This window comes from Elephantulus edwardii, unplaced genomic scaffold, assembly GCF_000299155.1.
Source record: "Elephantulus edwardii isolate Elephantulus edwardi_28Jun2011 unplaced genomic scaffold, EleEdw1.0 scaffold00037, whole genome shotgun sequence".
Taxonomy (NCBI): Eukaryota; Metazoa; Chordata; class Mammalia; order Macroscelidea; family Macroscelididae; genus Elephantulus; species Elephantulus edwardii.
The window spans coordinates 1,642,182-1,665,013 of NW_006399787.1; the positions used below are offsets into that span (position 1 = coordinate 1,642,182).

The 22,832-nt window shown below is 43.2% G+C and overlaps 1 protein-coding gene and 1 pseudogene across 1 annotated transcript in view; one reads left to right on the forward strand and one right to left on the reverse strand.

The window, feature by feature from the left end:
• Positions 1–22,832, forward strand: part of STON2 (stonin 2) — a 184,354-nt gene that overhangs the window by 129,091 nt on the left and 32,431 nt on the right. The gene's annotated exons all lie outside the window — the stretch shown is intronic.
• LOC102861422 lies at positions 5,637–5,984 on the reverse strand (annotated as a pseudogene).

Below are 22,832 nucleotides of genomic sequence, written 5' to 3' on the forward strand. Positions count from 1 at the left end.
TCTATTTCTTCTTTGGCTCTGGTTGTTGGTGCATTAATTCAACATGGTCTTGAAATTCACAATCCTATAATTCACATTACATGTTCAGCAGGCAGTTCAAATCCACCAGGTGCTCTATGGGAGAGGATGGACAGTGCCCTCCCATGCAATTAAACTGTCTTTGAAAACACACTGAAGGGTCAGCTCTGACTCAGTGATACACAAGAAAAATGTAAATTATTTTTAATACTGTCGTCAAATGCTGTTATAGAAAGTATGATAACTCATCTGTTGATGGGTATTTGCAATGTTTCCCTTTTTTTTTTTCTTAATTCATCATCAGAGCTGCTGTAAATCATTCTTACACAAGTCACTTTGTCAAAATACTTTTTATTTGTTGGAGCACATTCATCATAGGGGTGGAATTTTTCAGTCAGAAAAGAAGTAAATGTTTAAATGTATCAGCATCTGCCAAGTCGTTTTTTTTTTTCACATTTTCCCAAATTCCCATGTGAGTCCTACAGTTAACTCATGGATGCTTGGAGTTACTATCATTGTATTTGCAATTTCTCTTTTATTAGCCTTAACAGCACAAGTGAGTCTTAATTTCTTTATCCTTCAGAGTCTCCATTTCCCCTCTCAGTCTATCAGATTATTAACCTCAGAATCCACCATATGACAGTTGTCGTTAACATCAGCATCAGCTGACCCCACATTACGCTGGAATCATGCCAAGCTCTAACATAGCAGCATCTGCTGACCCCTGCATTATGCTTGGATCATGCCTGGGCTTAGATAACTTAGAAAAAGTCTATAAAGATATACTGTTAACCCAATGAATGGTGGACCTCTATGTCCTTATTTTCTGTTCCTGTTACGTAGGTGTATTTCCTTCAGTAAATCTAGATTAGGAACCTAAAGCCATTTCCTTTCCATTTCACATGATAGTGACCTTGTAGGACACAGTGGAACTGCCCACATAAGGTCTCCAAGGCCATACGTCTTTACAGGAAGAAATTGAGGAGCCTCTATGGGTTCAAACTATTGACCTTTTGGTTCACAGGCTAGTGCTTTAACAACTGTGCTACCAGCACTCCTTGAACATGGATCACTCATATGTTAAAAAACAAATTTTTGAAGTTCTGAATAACAGACTTCTTGTTGTGTACCATCAAGTCAGTAAAGCTGGGAGATTTGAACCGCATGATTGAACAACAGACTTAGATTATAGATAATAGATTTTAAGTCCAGTCATATTAAAGCTTTCTGAAATTATATCAAAATGGTCTTGAATATTGCTGTTTACTGTCAGGCAGAAGCCAACCCACCCCTGACCGTCCAGTGGGTTTTCAGAGGCTGTAAATCACATGGGAGGAGATTGTCCATCTATCTCCCAAGGGGCAGCTGGTGGATTGGAACCCTGTGCCTTTGGGATTCTGGCTCAGCTTCTTACCACTACCCCACCAGAACTCCCAAATTACCTGGAATAGATTTAGGTATTTCCAAAGTTGGCTATACATTCACAGACTGTTGTTGTTGTTGTTGTTGTTATGTGCCGTCGAGTCGCCTGCGACTCATAGTGACCCTATGTACAACAGCCCTAAACTCCACTCTGTCCTGTGCCAATCGCACTGTCTCTGACACTCCCATCCCAATTATCCCAGTCACTGAATCAATCCACCTCATAGAGGGCCTTCCTCTCCTGCGCCGTCCCTCCACCCTCCCAAGCATGATGTCCCTCTCCAAGGACCGGTCTCTCCTCACTACATGTCCGAAGTAAGTTAGACGGAGCCTCAGAATCCTTGCCTCCAAAGAGCCACCCGGTTTAACCCTCTCCAGGACAAATCTATTTGTTTTCCTAGCAGTCCATGGTATTCTCAGTACTCTTCTCCAGCACCAAAGCTCAAAGGCATCAGTTCTCCTTCTATCCTCCTTGGTCATTGTCCAACTCTCTGGTGCATAACAGGTGATTGCGAAGACCGTGGCCTGTATCAGACGCACCTTAGTCTCCAAAGAGATACCATTGCTCTTCAGCACTTTGGAGAGGTCCCTAACAGCAGACTTTCCCATGGCAATGCGCCTTTTAATTTCCTGGCTGCTGGTGCCAAGACTGTTGACTATGGAGCCAAGCAAACTAAAGCTCTGTACAATCTCAATCTCTTCACCATCCATCCTGATGCTGCCGATTGGTCCAGGGGTGAGAATCTTTGTCTTCTTGACATTGAGCCTCAATCCATATTGTAGGCTGCAGTCCTTGACACTCTGCAGCAGGCGCTTCAGGTCCTCCTCAGTTTCAGCAAGCAGGGTTGTGTCATCCGCATAACGCAGATTGTTGATAAATCGTCCACCAATCTTGACCCCACATTTCTCCTCATAGAGGCCAGCCTCCCGGATAATCTGTTCTGCATATCGGTTGAAAAGGTATGGAGATAGGATGCATCCCTGGCGTACGCCCTTCCCAATTTTGAACCAGGCAGTGTTCCCTTGCTCTGTTCTGACGACTGCCTCCTGGTCCAAGTATAAGTTTCGCATTAGAACGATCAAGTGTTCTGGGATTCCCATTCTTCTCAGAGTCAGCCACAGTTTGTTATGATCTACACAGTCAAATACCTTTGCATAGTCAATGAAGCACAGATAGACATTCCTCTGGTATTCCCTGCTTTCAACCAAGATCCATCTAACATCAGCTACAATATCTCTAGTACCACGACCCCTTCTGAAACCAGCCTGGATTTCTGGTAGTTCTCTGTTGATGTGCTGTTCCAGTCGTTTTTGGATAATCTTCAGTAAAATCTTGCTTGCATGTGAAATCAGTGAAATTGTTCTGTAGTTTCCACATTCACAGACTACTTAATTTTAAATAGACAAGTTTCTTCTTTATTTTCTTGTCATGGTTATTAAAAATATTCACAGCAGAATATAACAAATTCATCTATCTCTGTATTTGCCATTCCGTGGCATGATGGCATCCTTGAAGCTGTGCTCTCGTCTTCACCCACTTCTCTTTATTGATCCTCACAGCATTTCATTTCAGAGAGTGCTTATTTTTTTTTCCTTTTTTCACCTTCAGATTCTTCCTTGAAGCTTATGGTGCAGTACAGCGTCTCTGCCCTCTCTTCTGTAGGCTCTTACTGGTTAGAATGAGGAAAATCATTCAGATAGGTCATGCCAGTGGAGATACACGCCAGGGACTTCAGCATTGCTGGAGAGTTGTGTGGCTTCCTAACCTTGGTTTTTTTGTTTCCGGCATATTTGTCCCCTGGAAGCTTTTAAAGACCTGGCATTAGATGGCAACTGTGGGATGTGGACTAGGGATTAGAAATGAGCCATTATGCTTTGTCTTTGTGGAATAAGAAGGAAGTCATTATCTGGAGAACCACAAATCCTTGCGAGAAAGGTCATTTCCCACTTCTGGAAAAGGAAGTGTCACTTGTCTGCCAACGAGCCACGAGCCACGCTTCTTCACTGGAGGTCGAGTCCTGAACAGAGATGCTCCAGGTGAGGATCCCATCTCAGCCTCACTATCTTTTTTTCCCCTTTCTAACCACAGGTTCGTGACACAGGGAATGCTTTCTGTTCATTCTATTTAATGTGCTTGCCGGTCAATACTCAGTATTTTCCTTGCCAAGCATTGAAGGTGGCATAGATAGACTACAAAAAAATTAACAGATCTGTCTCAGAAGCACAGCCAGGTGCAATGTAGAGGCAGGAATGGTGAGACTTTGTCTCACATACTCTGGGCATGTTATCAAGAGGGAAAAATCCTTGAAAGGTGACATCAGGCTTGGAGGATCAGTGCAGGAAAGATAGGAAGGCCCTCAAAGAGCTAAATCGGTGTGCTGACTGCAGCAGTGGGTCTAAGCATAGACTGTGAGGACGGCGCGGCTGTCGGCAGGGTTTTGATGTGTTTTGCCTACAGTTGCTCTGAGTTGGAGTTGACTCAGTGGCACCTAGCAACAACAACAACATAGTAATTAATTATTACGACTGAAATTTCTAATATTGGACAAAATGAGCATATCAAAATGAAAAAATAAATGCCCTCAGTCTTGCCTTTCATTCCTAATTAAAATAAATAAATAAATAAACTAAATTGCTTAGCATGCTGTATTTCACAAATGGCATTCACTTGTCTCATTTGATCTTCACAGTCGTCCTGTGATGGACATGCCAGGTCATTGTGATCCTTTTAAAAAGTGAAGAAGAACCATAAATGAAATCACTTGGTAAAGACTGTTACTGTTGTTGGGTGCTGTTCTGTCAATTCTAACTCACAGCTCCCGTGTGAGATTAGATCCTGAGAGCTGGATCTCAGAGTGTGGACCTGAAATCTCAGTGTAGTGTCTCCCCGCAGTGAAGGGTGAAAATTCAGACCTGGGTTTCAACTTAACATCAACTCCTATTAGTCTGTCATTTTGGTCAAGTCATATATCCTCTCCAAATGTCTTGAAGTTCCCATCCGTAAAATAAGGATAAAGTTAGAAACTACTTTGTGGGTCACCACGATCAAACTGGTTGCAGTCAGTTCTTGTTATTCATCATAGTTCTGTCATCAGGAACTGAATTAATGAATATCTAAGAGGAGCAGAAATTAGGGTCACTGAGTCTCAGTCACGTTACATTGTCATCAGCAAATCGCCACATAACCTGCTTCATTAGTGTTTCTGTTGAAATACACCCTCTTTAATATATATATTGCTGACTCATTAACATTGAACTTAAGACCACCAGCACAACTCTGCAAGCCTGAATGAAGCTCATCTTACGCACGTATTTTCTCTGGAAGGCATGTCATAGCCGAATCATACTTGGGAACACTAGACAGGGCTTCAAAACCGTATTTGGAGGACATTGTATCTAAACAGCAGAATCACATGCTAAAGGTGTGAAAATGCAGAAAGGATAGCAGTGGAGAGACTGAAAGGACACTTGTTCATAGGATGAAAGCGCAAGAAGTCAAAGTGTTACCTTATTCGACCTGACCTGGAAATCTGCATGTTGGTGTGACTCCTTTTTTTTACTTCCTATTCTGCATATATTCACACATGACCTTGAATGTTCTGCAAGTATTGATTTTGGCATTACTGGTAATTTAAGCTTTGAGGATTACTAACTCCTAATAAGGAAAGCTCTAGTAGCCTAGTGGTAAGAAACCTTGCAACAGTCATGAGCGCATATGGTTCGAATCCACCAGCTCCTCTGCAGAAGGATAGGCAGTCTCCCCCCAGGAGATGTAGTGCCTCTGAAAACCCACTGCAGGGTCAGCTATGGGTCATTGGGGGTGGACTGCACACAACAGCAAAATAGAAATCACTCACAGGGAGCTCTGGTGGCTTAGTGGCAAGGAGTTACACTGCCAGTGCAAAGGAACACGGTTCAAATCCACCAGCTGCTTCATGGGCGAAAGGTGAGTAGTCTTTTCCTGTGCAGTTTACTGTCTCCAAAAACCCGCTGGAGAGTCAGTTCCAACTCAGCAGTACACAACAACTAATTACTAATAAAAGTGCTGGTGGCCTACTGCTTCAGTTCGAATCCACCAGCTGCTCGGCAGGAGAAAGAGAGGCAGCCGTCTCCTCTCATGTGATTTTTTTTTTAAGTGTAATTTCCATTTTATTTTCAGACGAGTTTTTTCTTCAGCCTTTTAAGGAATCAAATCCTTACATGGGCTTTGGTGGTGGTCGTGGGGCAGCACCTGCAGGTCTAAATCTAGGTGGAGGTGTCCGGTCCTTTGGGGCTTCACGAGAACGGTTCCTCACCACCTTGCTGTGAATGACACAACTCACACAGTGGTGCAATTTCACATAGAGCTTTGGAAGCACATAGGCGTCGAAAACACTCACTTCGGAGATGTCCCTGACAGCAGCTGCCTCTACTATATTTCGGATTACGAACTTCTTAATTGCCTTTGTCTTTGGGCACGCACCGGGCGCAGTTCGTGCAGCGAATAGGCTGCACGTGGCCGCGGCCCTTGTTGGCACGACCTTGTTTCTCCTTTTCTTCGTCATGTTGGAAGCGAGGGTCCGAGAGAGCCTCTCATGTGATTTAAAGCCTCTGAAAATATGCTGGTGGGTCAACTGTAAGTCCATTCCTACTCAATGGTACACAACAACAACAGCAACACTATACAGTAAATAAATGGTCAGTAAGCTTGCTGCTGCTATAATCCTGGCCGTGGAATGCTAATCCTGAAGGATTATTTAGAATCCATCTATTTCCAGCCACTTGTCCCACACTGAAAGCTGAGCTCTACTTCAGAAGTCACCAGAATACTCACAACACATTCTGGAAGTCACCAAGGGCTCACTGAGATTGGAGAATTAAAGAAACCTTTAAAGAAAAGCAACAAAAATCTCCCACTTTCAGTGGAGATCTCTTTTCTTGGGTCAATTTTGCACTGAAGCTGAAGACACTTGCTGTTTTCCCCACTTTCACAGCCCTTGTCACTTGTAATAAGTAATCTTAAGAATGTTTTCGAGCCGTTGTGTTCTTCCTTGTTAAATATTTTAGGAACGGCATATTCTCTATTATTTGCTGAACAACTTCCAGCAAATTCATGCTGGCCAGGGTATTTGCCACAGTGTTCTCTTAAAGGTCAGCTAGTGATTCTCATCTCTACAACGTATGCATTTACAAAGCCTCTGAAGAGACAAACCTCTGTGTTCTGCAGCTGAAGGTCTTCCTTATAGATGAACAAAACATTACATGTTTTTTTCTTTTGATTTTGACATATATGCGGAGAGGAGGAGGCAGTAATGTACTTATTATTAGTCTGTGTTCTATATTCTTTATTAGGACACACATAACCAAACTACTGTGTTTCTAACTGCAAAAAGGATTCCATCTGATCTCCAGGAAATACCCACCACATCGCACACAGAAGTTGCTATTTTTGAAAAGTTAAAGGGGCTTGTTTGTCAGACTGCTATGGTGTGTCACCACCCAGATTTGAAAATAGAATCTCTGATTCTGTTACTTCATGTCTGTCTGCTAAAGCTTTTAAATGTCAACAGGATTCAGATTCACTTTGTGCACATTTGAGTGGCTCAAATCTTGTACACATTTGAATGGCATTGATCATTCCTCATCGAGTCTCACATTTATTTTCCCCAATCTTGCTCTCCCGCCATGATGGCCAAATAATTACATGTATATGCTGGTAGGAGCGGGTTCTGCACCTACTCCTCATATATTAACTATCTTATTCACCGTTCTGCATCTATAGCAGTAGTAAAAAACATCTACTCCTTGTTTTACTCCTTTCCATGTATCCGGCAGCAGCATGGTGCTGCAGTGTCCGTTTGTCTGGGCAGTGATTTTCAATGCTTTGCCCCTCCAGATTGTGATCTGATGTGGTCATCCATATTTTATCAGAACACCAGTTTTCACATAATGACCTGGTATTTGAAACCTAACCATGTTGTTGGTAATTGAAGAGTGTGTATGGTGTTCTTCCCTTCTCTGCATGCTCTTTGCCACACGTAATGTTCATGCTAGGTCAGCTATTTCCAAAAATCATTTGCACTCTTTCCTTCCCAATTGACTGTTTATCCCATAAAATAAGCAGTGGGAAATATCCCATGAAAATGTTCACCCAGAATATTAAAGGAAAAAAATAGATATTATAATAGTTATATATCTAAAATGGTGCATGCATCAGTTACAAGAGGGCAAATACTTTGTAAGATCTCTGTTATAAAAAGATAAAGGTTTACGTGGATAGAAAATTACTCTAGTATGGTTACTAGAGAGAGGAGGGATGACGGAGTAGAAAATTAATGACTAGATAGTAACCAGTTACTACAGTGGGGAGAGGAGTATATTGGTCATGTGGTTAGGAGGGACCGACCAGTCCTTGGAGAAGGAGGACATCAGGAGGGTCAGTCAGCACAGAAGAGGAAGATTCTGGATGAGACGGACTGACACAGGGACTGTGGCAGTGGGGTCATTTGTGTCAGATGGTGAGGTTGGCTCAAGATAGGGCAAGGTTCAAAGCCATTGTTCATAGGGTTGCTGTGACTCGTAGTGGACAGCACACAACAAGGTGAAAAACAGTATGGAATGAATGGATGTTCAAGCATTGTGGGTCTCGTAATTAATGTTACGGAACAAAATGTACATGAGTGATCGATAGAAAAACAACGTACTTGGGGATAACTAGTAAAGACTTCCCAGGAGCTTTGTGCCTTAGTGGTCAGGTGCTGTGCTGCTGGCCTGCAGACACACTTTTTGAATCCACCAGCTACTCCATGAGAGAAAGACAGGCAGTCTCTTTTTGTGCAGTTCACTGCCTCTGAAAAATCTGCTGAGGGTCAGCTATGGGCCAGTTCCAACTTGATGATATATGACAACAAAGCTAGAAACACACTCTCTCTCTCTCCTCTCTCTCTCTCTCTCTCTCTCTCTCTCCCCTTTTCTGTTTTTTTCTGCACTCTCCAAGTAGTCTAAAATATGACTTCTTCCCTAAAAGTGTAGTTCAAGTTTTAGTGTCTTAACATTTATTTTAGAAGTTGATGGCTGTGATATTCTAAAAACCAGTGGGGTTTGACGTTAATTCACATGTGAGTACATTAGGCTCAATGTATTTTAAACCCTGAATTGTCCATAACTGAGGCAAACACCTTGACCCTACAGGTGGCATCTTTCACTAGAGGATGTGTGGAGATAGGAGAGCCTTCTTGCCCTTTCACTTGCCCCTGTTATCTGATCACTTGGTTCATTTCTTTTCCCAGAAACTCTTGCAGTCTTTGGAAGACTTGAAAAAAGCAATGGCCTATTTTAACCTGGTACATAACCACACCTCTTACTACAGATCTAGTGTTGGTGTGGATAAATCTTGCTTTAATATACCTTGAAATTCTTATTCCAAGAAAACTTTCTGCATTTTTAGTCTTTTATCTCTAAGATGCTCCAAAGGCCCATCTTGTCAAATAGCATGAGAAATTGTAGGATTCATTTGGAATCTGTAACCACATCAATAACCTGAATCATAACTACAGGCCTTATCAGACAGCAGTTAAGCACTTATGAATGTTTAGAAGCATGTTCACATCTGCTGCTTTTATTGTTACATGCCTTTGATTAGTGACTCATAGCAACTCTATGCACAGTAGTTCTGAACCCTGGCCTTTCCTGAGCCAGTCTCACAGTATCTGATATACCTACCCCACGCCACAACCCGTTATTGTGTAAATCCATCTCATGTGGGATCTACCTCTCTTGCGCTGTCCTTCCACCCTTCTAAACATGATGTTCTTCTACAAGGACTGGTCCCTCCTGGCAACGTGCCCCAAGTATGTGAGATGGAGTTTCAGAATCCTCGCTTCCAAGGAGCAAGTTGTTTTTACCCTCTCTAAGACAGACCTGTGTGTTCTCTTGTCAGTCCATGGTATGTTTAATACTCTTCTTTAGCACCACAACTCATAGGTATCAGTTCTTCTGTCATCCTTAGTCATTGTCCAGCTTTCTGATGCACAACAAGTAATTGCAAAGACTGGCCTGGATCAAGTGCACCTTAGTCTCTAGACTGACATCATTGCTTCCCAGCACTCAGGAGAGGTCCCTGACAGCAGACTTTGCTGATGTAGTTCATCTTTTGATTTCCTCATTGCTAATGCCAAGAGTATTGATTGTGGAACCAAGTAAGCTGAAATTGTTAGCAGTCTCAGTCTCTTCTCAGTCTATAATGGTGCTGCCAGTTGGCCCAGTAGTGAGAATCTCTACTATTTTATTTTTCTTCCTTAACAGCTCTGTATTTTAATTTTTTTAAAATTAAAAATTAAAATACAGACTGGAAGAGATCGATATTTGTTCCTATCCCAAAGAAAGGCGACCCAACCGAATGTGGAAACTACAGAACAATTTCACTGATTTCACATGCAAGCAAGATTTTACTGAAAATTATCCAAAAACGACTGGAACAGCACATCAACAGAGAACTACCAGAAGTCCAGGCTGGTTTCAGAAGGGGTCGTGGCACTAGAGATATTGTAGCTGATGTTAGATGGATCTTGGCTGAAAGCAGGGAATACCAGAGGAATGTCTATCTGTGCTTCATTGACTATGCAAAGGTATTTGACTGTGTAGATCATAACAAACTGTGGCTGACTCTGAGAAGAATGGGAATCCCAGAACACTTGATTGTTCTAATGCGAAACTTATACTTGGACCAGGAGGCAGTCGTCTGAACAGAGCAAGGGAACACTGCATGGTTCAAAATTGGGAAGGGCGTACGCCAGGGATGCATCCTATCTCCATACCTTTTCAACCTATATGCAGAACAGATTATCCGGGAGGCTGGGCTCTATGAGGAGAAATGTGGGGTCAGGATTGGTGGACGATTTATCAACAATCTGCGTTATGCGGATGACACAACCCTGCTTGCTGAAACTGAGGAGGACCTGAAGCGCCTGCTGCAGAGTGTCAAGGACTGCAGCCTACAATATGGATTGAGGCTCAATGTCAAGAAGACAAAGGTTCTCACCACTGGACCAATTGGCTGCATCAGGATGGATGGTGAAGAGATTGAGATTGTACACAGCTTTAGTCTGCTTGGCTCCATAGTCAGCAGTCTTGGCACCAGCAGCCAGGAAATTAAAAGGCGCATTGCCATGGGAAAGTCTGCTGTTAGGGACCTCTCCAAAGTGCTGAAGAGCAGTGGTGTCTCTCTGGAGACTAAGGTGCATCTGATACAGGCCATAGTCTTCACAATCACCTGTTATGCATCAGAGAGTTGGACAATGACCAAGGAGGATAGAAGGAGAACTGATGCCTTTGAGCTATGGTGCTGGAGACGAGTACTGAGAATACCATGGTCTGCTAGGAAAACAAATAGATTTGTCCTGGAGAGGGTTAAACCAGTGGCTCCTTGGAGGCAAGGATTCTGAGGCTCCGTCTAACTTACTTCGGACATGTAGTGAGGAGAGACCGGTCCTTGGAGAGGGACATCATGCTTGGGAGGGTAGAGGGACGGTGCAGGAGAGGAAGGCCCTCTATGAGGTGGATTGATTCAGTGACTGGGATAATTGGGATGGGAGTATCAGAGACAGTGCGATTGGCGCAGGACAGAGCAGAGTTTAGGGCTGTTGTACATAGGGTCGCTATGAGTCGCAAGCGACTTGATGGCACATAACAACAACAACAACAAAAACAGCTCTGTGGAATTATAATAGGTATCATAATCACTCATTTCAGCAAGGAAATGACAGAGAGGCTTGCCCAAGAAGAAAACACATTTGAGTCTGACAGAGCCAAAACTTGAACTAAAACCTTCTAGTCTGTGGCTTTTTCAAAATACCAAATGCATCATACAGAGAATACCTGAATGCTAATGATAGGAATACCAAGTACTTAATTTCCTGTAGGTACCTGTGAGTACTGTTGTTATCCTCACTTTATAGCTGAGGCCTAGAGCATTGATGAGCTAACCAGGTAGACTAGCCAGGCTAGGAAGCAGCATGGTCGCCGCCCAGACTCTTGACCACTGGGCAGGGCTGCAAGGACCAATAAGGGCCTGCCTGCTTCCCACCTTTTTATAGGTGCAAGTGGCGCAGGTTAAAGAGAACACTTTTCCTATTATCTTAGGTGCTTCGTGCCACTGTAACAAAAAAATGACCATTCTTTAGTGGGTTTCAAATTCTTTTTCTTCTTCCAGTTCTCACTCACTGCTGTCAAGTTTGATTCCAACTCATAGAGACCCTCCAGTGGGTTTCTGAGACGGTGAGAGGCAAAGGCCCATCTTTCCCCTGCAGACCAGCTGGTAAGCCTAGTAACACTACTCACTATGGAATGTCCCACTGAACTCCCTGCCCCGAATTCTAGTGGCTAAAATTCAGGGTCTCTTTTGTGTGGATTCTTTCAGTGGACTTCTCTCCATGTTCTGGGTCTGCCAGCAATCCTTAGGGTTTCCTTGCTGTCTCTGTGTGTGTGTGCGGGGGGTGTCTTTCCATCCTGTTGTTCTTAGAACTCGGAAGTTATTAAGTGAGAAACTCACCCTATTCTAGTATGATGTCATTAATATTACAAAAGAAAATCTTATTTTCATTCATTGGTACAGGGTCCAGGATATCAGTACACATTTTGGGAGGATGCAGTCCAGTCCACAACAGATAAGAATTCTAAAGTTTCAAGCACACAAAGTTCTAGTTATGTCTTAAGCAATAACAGCACAGTTCTGTTTTCTTGAGGAGAAAGCACTTGTACACAGGATTAGTGACATAGAAAGACTTTTGCTCTGTCACCAGGCTAGCTGGGAAGGTTTTAGGAAGGAAAGCTTGAATGAGTGGGGAGAAGTTGATGCAGGGCAAGTCATACTGTATGTGTTCACTGTACTGACCTTGAAGTTCCCCTTTGAAGGGAGCCCTGGTGGTATGGTATGTAATGTCTCAGACCGCTACCCAAAATTCAGCAGTTTCATTTGTCAGATGCCATGTGGGAGAAGAGTACTGAATATATATCATGGACTCCTAGGAGAACAAACAAGTTTGTCCTGGGGAGGGTGCAGCCAGGCTGCTCCTTGGAGGCAAGGATTCTGAGGCTTTGTCTGGCATACTTTGGACATGTTGTAAGAAGTGACCAGTCCTTAAAAAGAGACATCATGTTTGGGAGAGTGGAGGTATGGTGCAGGAGAGGAAGTCCCTCGATGAGATGGATCGCCTCAGTGACTGGGGTAATGGAGGTAGATGTGACAGACACAGGATAGAGCAGAGTTCCGAGCTGTTGTACATAGGGTCTCTGTGAGTCTCAGGCGACTCGACAGCACATAACAACAACATAACAGCGTGTGGGGGAAAGACACCTTCCTCCTGTAAAGATTTCTAGCCTTGGAAACACAGTAAAGGGGCACTATGAGCCAGAAATGTCTCGGCAGCAACCGGCTGAACGTGGTTTATGTTCGCTTCAGAACCATGTGAGCTGACCTGACTTCTAAATGTTTATTAAATAGTAAAAGAACAGTTTCAATCTTTAATTGAACAGTATGATATTTTAAACCTTTAACTAGAAAGATGATAACCCGTGGTACAATGGTTAAGCAGTCAGCTGTCAACACAAAGGTCAAACGTTCAAATCCACCCGGAGATAGATGTGGCGATCTGTTTCTGTAAAGATACACTTGGGAACCCTGTGGACACTCTGCTCTATCCTGTCGGGTCACTAGGAGTAGGAATCGGCTCCACAGCAACAGCTTAAGTCAGGGGGCACCTGCTCTGACACTGGTGACGGCCCTGGCATAGGTCAGCCTCTCACCGACACCTTCTCTCCGTGTCATTGCTGGGCCTTCATTGTGAACAGGACAGGATAGCCACAAAAGGTGCATGCGCAGGCCGGTGGTGTGATAGTGTGTCACTTAATCCTTGACCCTGGGAACGCCTAATAGTTACTTGTTAAGTTAGTGTCATCATTTCTACAGGGCTGAAAGTCTGGTTTTAAAATGTGTTTGAAAGCAAGGAACGGTGACGATGAAGTCAACATTTGGCCGTATTTCACACACCAGGAAAAGCTTAAGTTAACGTTGCCACCAGGGAGCTGGGGGATTTACAACTGAATTATTGCCCACATAATAAAAGAGCTTAAGAGAGCAATAGGTCCTTCTTCCTTGCCAAAATACCTTTCCTTTTGGACTGTTAACTAGGGCCATTTTTCTGATTATAGTAACCTACTCTTAGAAGGTCAGAGGTTGGTAATAGCTCTCTCTCTCTGTGTACACACACACCATCTTGGTAAATACTTGAAACATGCCTAGTGGCCTAAGCTAGTTTTCACCCAAGATTTCATCATTAGCCTCTAATATATAGTTTTTCTTTTATGTTATAAATTTATTTCAAATTTATGAATGCTGTGTTTTTTTTTAATGTTTACAACATACAATAAGGAAAAATAGAAGTATTTAAGGATGAGGGGTGCGTATAGGAAAGGGGAAAGATCCAGTGTGAAAAACAGTATATATGAACTTTGTGTGTAAACCAGTATAAAATAAAATATACAAAGTGAAGTTCTGTTTTTCACAACACCTCAGTGGCTCATCCTTCAGTTTGGAGGCTACTTATCTGACAGACCAAAATCTGAACCTCTACCTGCCCAGTGTTTACAAAAGCAAGTCTTAGAACTTCGAGGGACAGCAGAAAGTTGGATGTTCCATCTTGAACAGAATGTACACATGCTTTTCATACTTAAGATTTGCCGTGGATTCTGGTGCTGCTGTGTTAATCCAGAGGTAGCTTCGTTACATACGAGTATGTTCCTCTGACATCAAGACTCCAATCCCTCATAGACTAGACCATTAATAGAGACCTTTGGAGAACTCTCTGTACCCTTTTTGCTTCCTTTCATTTTTCCTCCTTCGTCCATCAGCTTGATACTAATAAAACTCTCATGATAGTCTCCCCCCTCACTTCTACCTCTCACTCTTGTTTTCTGCTTCCCCAGGAATTTTTATATATATATGTTGTTTTGTTGTTGTTGTTGTTAGGAGTCATAGAGTCAAGTTCAACTCATAGTGACACCATGAACAAAAGATCTGAATCCTGTTCTGTCCTCTGCCATCGTCACACTTCCTGACACACAAGAACCCATTGCAGTAATCACCACATCAATCCTTCTGGTTGAGGGTCTTTCTCTCCTTCATCGACCCTCCAAGCTTCATATCCTTCTCCAAGTAATAGAACCTCCTGTCAGCATACCCAGAGTATGTGAGGTGATGCCTCATCATTCTTGCCTCCAAAGAGCACTCTGGCTGCACACTCTCCAAGACATATCTGTTCATTCTCTTGACCGTCCGTGGGAGGTTCAGTGCTCTACTTCAACACTAGAGTTCAAAGGCATCAGTTCTTTTCTGTCATTTTTATTCACTGTCCAGCTCTCAGCTGCAGAGCAAGTGATTGGAAAGACAATAGCCTGAATCAGATGCGCCTTAGTCCTCAAACTGACATCATTACTCCTCAATAATTTAGAAAGGTCCCTAACTGCATTTTTTCCCAGTGCAGTGCATCTAATTTCCTGACTGCAGGTACCAAAGATGCTGAGTGTGGATCCAAACAAGATGAAGATGTTGACAGTTTCCGTCTCGTCTCCATGCATCATGATGTTGCCTATCTGTTCAGTTGTAAGAATCTTTGTTTCCCTGGAATTGAGGTGCAATTCTACCAAAGACTGTTTTCCTTGATCTTTTGCAATAAGAGCTTCAAGTCTGTCTCACTTTGTCATCTGCATAATGCAGGTTATTGATGAATCTCTTTCCAGTCCTGATGCTGCATTCACTTCATAGAGTCCACCTTCTCAAAGAATTTGCTTAGCATTCTCCATGAGATGGATTGATCCAGTCACTGGGGCAATGGGGGTAGGCGTGTCAGAGACAATTAGGTTGGCACAAGTCATTATGAGTCACAAGCGACTCGATGGCACATAACAACAACAACAACTGATTAATTAGGTATGGAGAGAGAATAGAACCCTGACACACTCCATTCTTAATTTTAGACCATGAAGTACTCCCTGCTCAGTTTGCACAGCATCCTCTTGGTCCAGGTATTCCGCATGAATACAGTTAAGTGCTCTGAAACATTCACTCTTCTCAGTGTCAGCCAGTCTATGCCAGGAAATTTGGAGGACAGCTGTCTGGCCAACAGATTGGAAGAGGTCTGTATTTGTGTCCATTCCCAAGAAAAATGATCCAACAGAATGTGAAAACTATCAAACAATATCATTAATGCAATATCATTAAATGCAAGCAATACACTGCTGAAGATCATTCAAAAATGGCTGGATCAGAAGTTCCAGAAGGATTTAGAAGAGGCCTTGGTACCAGCGACATCATTGCTGATGTCGGATGATCCTGGATGAAAGTAAATAACACCAGACAAATGTTTATTTGTGCTTTATTGACTATACAAAGGCATTTGACTATGTGGGTCATGACAAGTTGTTCACACGTATTAAACACATAGATGTCCAAAACAACAATCCTCCTGTCATCAAGTTGAATCTGACCTGTAATAAACCTACATCTGGCTGCTGGGTTTTAAATTTTAATAAGAGACTGCCCATAATTCTCTCACAGAGTATCTGGATTTGAACCACAGAATAACATTTGAAGCCTGCCACGTTATACACTGTGCTGCCCGGGCTCTTCCTTTACCCCTTCTCCTTTCTTTCTCTTTCTTCTTTCCTCCCCAACCCCGCCCCCCCACACACACACGTGTGTGTACCGTAATAAGTATGATGATGTTTAATGCCATCAAGTCAAGTTCGATTCATCATAGCAACCCTGTGAACAGCAGATCTGAACCCTGTCCTTCATGTGCCATCCTCATCATCTCAGACACCCTTGAGTCCATTGCTGCAATCACTGTGTCAGTCTGTCTTGCTGAGAATCTTCCTCGCTTTTCTCAACCCTCCACCTTCCCAAGGAATAGCTTTTCTTAATGACATGCCCAAAATATGTGAGATGAAGTTTTGCCATCCTTGTCTCCCAAGGATTCTGCTTGTACTTTTTTTCCAGACATACTTGTTTGTTCTTTTGGCAGTCTCTGGATTCAGTACTCTTCTCCACCACCACAATTTGAAGGTGTTAGTTGTTCTTCTTTCATCCTTATCTATTGTCCATCTCTCACATGCACAGCAAATGACTGAAAAGACTGTAGCTGGAATCAGGTGCACCTTACTCTGCAAACTGACATCATTTTTAGGAGGTGACTTTAACTTGCTGTGCTTACGCTTCTCTAAATTGTCTCTGTCATCAGTCTTTAAGAATGTCTCCTTTCCTTTTAGACAGGAGCTGAACAAGTACTAAAATGAAATCAAATTGCCAACTCCAGATCCGCCGGAAAGAAGTGGCTGCCTTGCGTACATGAGCCTTTTGGTTATTTCATGGTTGTCACTGGAAAATCCGGTAAAGGCAATGAGCTTTGGGTGGTAATATAGGTGAAAGGGAGTATCTGAGGCAATCCTTTCAGCTTCCAGGAATTGCTGCTTCCCTTTTCATAGGAGTATTAGCATCACTGATTGTGGTCCTTCATTACTTCCTTCAGAAAATTACATTGGAGCCTGGCAGAGATGACAGGCAGAGACAGACAGGGACACGGGCAGCATGTCTGCGAACCCTCAGCTCTAGCCCTTTGCCCTTTACCCTTGCCATCAGCCCCCGGATCCTGTCTAGAGAGCCTACTTCAGGTAGGCAGCATTCTCATCACTAGGATGTAAGGTCTGAAATGATCAGATTTTGAATCTTGTCCCAGCAGAATGTCTCCCCTGCAGGATTGTGTGTGAAAGGAAAGGCCTGCTGAGTGCTGTTCTTACTAGGGTGAGATATTTCTATGAAGGTCAGGCCAGACCACAGTCAAGGTACCTGTGTGTACCTGGAGGCAGAGGATTGGGGGTCACAGCAGCTCAGCATTGCTAGAGCTCAGAGACTGAGATGAAGGAAAGGCATGAAGTTGAAATTTTAGGGGAGAGATGAGTACTGAAGCTGAGATTGGATCTCCACCCTTAAATCGAGTCATGTTGTTGTTGTTGTTGTTGTTATGTGCCTTCGAGTCACCTGTGACTCAGTAATCCTGTGTATGATAGCTCTGAACCCTGCCCTATTCTGACTCCGTCTCACTGACTCCAACCCAGCTACTCCCATTACCTGTTGCTGTGTCAATCCATCCCATCTGGGATCTTTCTCTCCTGTGCTGTCCTTTCACCCTTCCAAGCATGATATCTTTCTCCAAGGACTAGTCCCTCCTGGCCTCATGCCCAAAGTATGTGAGACACAGCTTCAAAATCCTTTCCTCCAAGGAGTAAATTGGTTTCACCTTCAGCAGAACAGACCTGTTTGTTCTCTTGGCAGTGCATGGTATGTTCATTCCTCTGTTCCAGCACCACAACTCAAAGGCATTGACTCTTCTTCTGTCATTCTTGGTCATTGTCTAGCTCTCGGATGCATACCATGTCACTGTGAAGACCATGGCCTGGATCAGGCACATCTTAGTCTCTAGACTGGCATCATTGCTTCTCAGTACTCTAGAGAGGTCACTGACAGCAGATTTTCCCAATACAGTTCTTCTTTGATTTCCTGACTGCTGGTGCCAAGAGTGTTGATTGTGGAGCGAAGCAAGCTGAACTCGTTAACAGTCTCGGTCTCTTCTCCATCTGTCACGATGCTGTCCGTTGGCCCAGGGGTGAGCATGTATGTGACCCAGGGTGATGATGTTGTGTGCCATTAAGTTGGAACCAACTCTTGGCTGATCTGCCCACAGGTTTTTAGAGGTAGTAAATCTCAGGGAAGGAGATTGCCCATGCTTCTCCCACAGAGCTGGTGGTGGATTTGAACTTCATACCTTTTGGAATTACAGCACATCTTCTTACCACTAGAACTACCAACCATAACTCACACAATTAAAATCAAGACTTTAAAAGAGTTGTTGTTAGGGGAGCTCTGGTGGCCTAGTGGCAAGAAACCGCACTGCAATCCCAGAGGAACACGGTTCGAATCCACCAGACGCTCTGCCGGAGAAGGAGGCGCAATATCCTCCTGTACCAGTCAGATCTGATTTGACGGTACATGCACACAAAATAAAAAAAAAAAGAGTTGTTGTTGTTATGTGCCATTGAGTCGCTTGCGACTCATAGCAACACTATGTACAACATCCCTAAACTCTGCTCTGTCCTGTGCCAATCGCACCATTTCTGACACACCCATCCCAATTACCCCAGTCACTGAATCAATCCACCTCATAGGGGACCTTCCCCTTCTGCGCTGTACCTCCACCCTACCAAGCATGACGTCCCTCTCCCTCCTTGCAACATGTCCAAAGTATATTAGACAGAGCCTTAGAATCCTTGCCTCCAAGGAGCAGCCCCATTTGACCCTTTCCAGGATGAATCTGTTTGTTTTCCTATCAGTCCATGGTACACTCAATACTCTTCTCCAGCACCACAGCTCAAAGGCATCAATTCTCATTCTATCCTCCCTAGTCACTATCCAACTCTCCAATGTATAACAAGTGATAGCAAAGACCATGGCCTGTATCAGATGCACCTTAGTTTCCAAAGAGACACCATTGCTCTTCAGTACTTTGGAGAGGTCCCTAATAGCAGACTTTCCCCTGGGAAGAGTACATATGAAAGAAATGAAAGCTTAATTACAGTATATACTTATTAAACAAATTCTCCTCCCAAAAAAATAGGGTATATATTTAAATAGATTAAATATAGAGAGAATATACTTAAATATATATGAAATAGGGTATATGGTGGGGGTGGTTATTGTGTACCATCAAGTCAGAATCGACTTAATAAACAAGTCCTCAAAAACAAAAACAAAAAAAACAAACAAAACAAAACCCACTGATGTCCAGTTTCCAATGATGTAAATCTTAACTGACGATTTCATTTTTCTCTCTCTCTGGTAGATTTGAACTAGCAGCCTTAGTTCCCATTGTGCCACTGTGCTGCCTATCATTAAGACTTCAGTTAGTGACAGTTATATTAGTGACACAAGTAGGAGAGAGAAAGTGACAGATGTGATCATTAGTGAGACAAAAGCCTTGAGGTCAAATTCATTTGGGCATTTGGACATTCTAAGACCAGCTTTGTTTTCTGTTACTCATCAACACATTCAGAAAGATAATGGGGCCTTTATGCTTACATGCCCTCTTCCTCCCTGTAAACCTGGTTCTTTTCTCTGTCTTTTAACCGTTGAAGTTAAGAGTTGATAAAAGAAGTATTTGCCTGCCTTGGTTGGTCTGGGATCTGGGAATCATCTTACAAAGCCTCAGACCTCGTTTTACTTGCTTATTACCCAAGAAGGATGAAGCTCTGAGAAATCATTATTCTCCACTAACATTCAGAAGGCTTCAGTCTTTCTAACTCCACATTAGGGTGTACTGATTTCCTTAAATTTAAAGTGCAGGGAATTGAGTTTTCCCCAAGCCCTTTGGTAAGTGGGAACTCCTGGGAACTTAACAAGCCTCCTGGGTTATTGAGCAAGTGAAGACTGGGTGTGGGTTAAGAAGCACAGAGTGGGCCTTCTACTGTCATGTAGAAGCAGATTGTTTTGGCCACAGTAAGCGAAACCGTAAACATTATAGTCCTGTCACTGCTTTTTTAGGACTTCACCAAGCTTTCCTCATCCTAGATATAGATCTGCTATATCCTAGACTCAAGAACAATGCTCACGTCAGAGTTAGAATTACTGTCATTAGGTGCCGTAGAGTCTAATTCAATTCCTAGCAACCCCACATAGCGGACTAGACTTGCCCTGCAGGGTTAAGCCAGGAAACCAGTGAGAGTCAAGTTGAAGTTCTGCAGTTGGAGGAAGAGCTATCGATGTTCTGGGAGAGGCATGGAGAAGAGAGCGAAAGTAAACCAAGCAAAAGCGTGGAACCAAAGAGACAGGATGGATTAAGAACAGGCAAGAAGTTGGAGACACTCCTAGGCTGTTTAACAACCGTAAAGTCTCATGTTTGCTTTTCTGATAAAAAAGAGAGAGAAGGAGAGATGCTATATGTTGCGTCAGCAATTTTGTGGGAACTCTCACTGATCCTCTTAAAGCAAGTACCAACCAGAGCATAGGACAGAACGTAGATCCTGGTCAAGTTTCTGTAACACTGTGCTTAGCTCTGGTGGTATAGCCCACAAGGAGCTGTACTACTGACCCAAAGGGGACACCTCTCTGGTAGTTCAAATCCACCAGCCTCTCCTCGGGAGAAAGATGGTCAGTCTTATTCCATGAGATTTACAGCTTCTGAAAATCCATGAGGGGATGGTAGTCGTTAGGCGAATTGACTTCTTAGCTTTGGGGATATTTCTGACCAGATAAGGTTACCAATGTTAGGCTAAAAATCCAAATGGAGCTTGAAGCTCAACTCAAAAAATCCTGTGTCAGGACATTCCCTAAAACCAGAACTTAGAAAACCCTATGTCAGGACATTTTTCTGAAACCAGAACTCAGAAATCCTATGTCAGGACATTCCCCAGAACCAGTTTCCCAAGACCAGAAACTTTATGCCCCAATGAGTCACTGTAATGACCCCATATAAACCCCCTGAGCCCAACCCCCAGTGGTGCTCCCCTTGCTGAGTAGACCAGCGTGCTGTAAACTCTTGAGAAATGTTTTTACCAAATGTTTCTACCTTGGCGTGGTTCTTGGCTTTGATCCGAAACCTTCCAACCAGCATCCGAGCACCCTCTTTCTGGACGGCAGTGAAGACACAGGAATGTCTCCATGAGGAGACTCGTGCCCATGGATCCCCTTTTTATCACGGTGTGTTTTGATGTCGAGGTTGACAGACAGCTGCTGCCATCATCTTAACTCTGACTCATGGCAACATTTCATACAACAGAATGAAACACAAACCTCTCGTCGTACTTGGTCTTCGTGATCCCTGGAATCCTTGAATGGGCATTGTTGTGACTACTTCACCTCACCAAACAGCATGCCCTCTTGCAATGACTCATCTCTCTTGATGGCCTGCAATACACTGAGTCAGGCCTGTTGTGGCCTGTTTTTGTGGACTAATTTTAAACAGATGAACAGGCCTTTCCAGCCAGTCTATGTTCATCTGAAAGATCTCCTGCAACTTCTCCGTCATTTTTAATCTCTCAGTACAGTAGCTTCCAACATCACATACAACTCCACAATTTGACAAGCTTGCAATTGTGTGTGTGGTGTGATGACGAAATAACTGCGTATTTTGTCCCAGTTAGACAGCTCCCTTGATAAAGTCTTAATAAAATGATTCCCTCCCTTCTGTCATCCAAACAGGTATAGATGTGTCTTGACCTAATTCCCAAAGAAATGTCCCACCTAAGAAGTCTCTGTATAAGTGGATGTTGTAGTGTTGTGTACCGTTGAGTTGGACCTGACCCACAGCTGACACTCTTGTCAGGTTTTCAGAGGAGATTGACATCCTTCTCCCACGGAGCAGCTGGTGGAATTTTTTGCCTAATTCTTACTGAACAAATTTACTGGCTTCCTCCCCCCTCCTCCTATTATTACAACTGACTTCCTTCCCACCCCCACCCCCACCCCACCCCATTATTAGTCGTAGCAGTTATAATTGTTTTAGGAACTATCTAATTACTGTTTTCTCTTCACAGACAGGAAGCTATTCATTGGCTTTCTCTTAGGTTAATTGGTAGTAATAATAAGGGTGATGTATTTTGAACTTTCACTTCTTTTGTAAGCAGTGTAGTAGGAGCAGCCCTTTAATTTCTAACATCCAAATTATCAACAATTCCAGCTTGCTCACTAATGTTCTAACACTTGATTCCTTTTTAAATGATTGAACCAAGCCCTGCTGCAAGAAACTTCTCATCACAACCACCTTCACTTGTTGCATGTGCAGTTTTTAAATCCTTGAGAAGACTGGAACCTTTTCTTGAACTAAAGTAAGGTGGAACAAGAACTGAGCATACCTGTTGCAGTTTATCCACAAATTCAGGTTAAAGACATGTTTAGAAACAGATCTTGTTCACAACCTGGAGACTTTTATATTTTGGGGAAAGAATACAGATTTTAAACTTAATAAATCATCTCATACTCCGTCTGAGACATGACTTGTCATTTCAAAAGTTGGGTTTTTTAAAAATTGTGTGTGTGTGTGAAATCACATCTGACTGGTACAGGAAGAGATGATCCCTCCTTCTCCAGCAGAGCATCTGGTGGATTCGAACCGTACATCTCTGGGATTGCAGTGTGTCTTCTTGCCACTAGGCCACCAGAGCTTTCCTCAAAAGTTTTTTAAGGGGGAGCTATGGTGGCCTAGTGGCAAGAAGCTGCACTACAATCCCAGAGGCACGTGGTTCAAATCCACCAGATGCTCTGCCAGAGAAGGAGGGGCAATCTCCTCCTGTACCAGTCAGATCCGATTTGA